This window comes from Populus euphratica, unplaced genomic scaffold (genome assembly GCF_000495115.2).
Source record: "Populus euphratica unplaced genomic scaffold, PopEup_1.0 scaffold2457.1, whole genome shotgun sequence".
Classification (NCBI taxonomy): domain Eukaryota; kingdom Viridiplantae; phylum Streptophyta; class Magnoliopsida; order Malpighiales; family Salicaceae; genus Populus; species Populus euphratica.
Window position 1 is genome coordinate 12,408 of NW_011502292.1, and position 1,109 is coordinate 13,516.

The following is a 1,109-nucleotide window of genomic DNA, read 5'->3' on the forward strand; positions in this document are numbered from 1 at the left end:
TCAAATTTTTGACACGTGCTAATCCGAAGTTTAGGTCTCTGGATTCCTGGTTTAATCAACTATATCAGGCTGAGTTGAACCATTATGATTAGAGGTACTTCTGCCACAATTACTCTACGAGCTTAACTCTTTCCTCATATGAGCAGTGTTGGTCCACAGCCATGGACCTCCAATGAATGTCTTTGCATTGGGCTTGAAGGTAATCTCATGCTTTCACATAATAGACAAGTCTCCCATCCATAGTCCACAGACCACAGCCTCTGGACCAAAGATGAATGTATCCAGAGTTTCATGAGCCCTGTTGGTTAGCCTCTTGGTTTTCCCCCATTGCCCATGGTGCTGTCACTTTCATGCATCTTGATTCATGACCAAAATCATTGCCAGAGAAAATAAACAAATCAAGGAACAGATCAAGGACACATGCTCTTCCATCGATCATTCTCTTGTCTCTAGATTCTCTTCTAAAACCCTAAAGCAAAGAACAAGTGAAAACAAAGTAACAAGCATAAAAAGTAAACAAAAGTAAAAGGAAAAAGAAAAAGAACACTTCCGAGATATATTCTTGCGACTCCCGTTTAGCCTTCCCTTTATTCATTTCATCGCTATCTTTAAACCACACAAACTCGATATTAACCATCAAACACTCAAAACTTCCATCACATTTCTAATGGCTTATAACCCTTCTTCATGTTCTTGTTTTCATCATTCTTTTTGTCTCCTATTCATTATATTCAGTTTTCCATATTTCTTCCTCACAAAAGCTCAAGCTGCAGGCCATTGCAGAACCTCATGTGGAACTATTCCGATAAGCTACCCTTTTGGCATTGATGATGGCTGTGGCAGTCCATATTACAGACACATACTTGTGTGCTCCGATTCGGGCTTTCTTGAGCTTCGAACGCCTTCCGGGAGATACCAAGTTCGTAGCATAAGCTACTCAGATCCTCACATGATAGTCACTGATCCATTCATGTGGAGTTGTCAAGATGGTCCTCACTTTCGTGCAACTAGGCCATTTAGCCTTGACACAAGCACACATTTAACACTCTCCGCTCAAAATGACTATCTCTTCTTCAATTGTAGCGAAGAGAGGGTGATTGTTCAGCCAA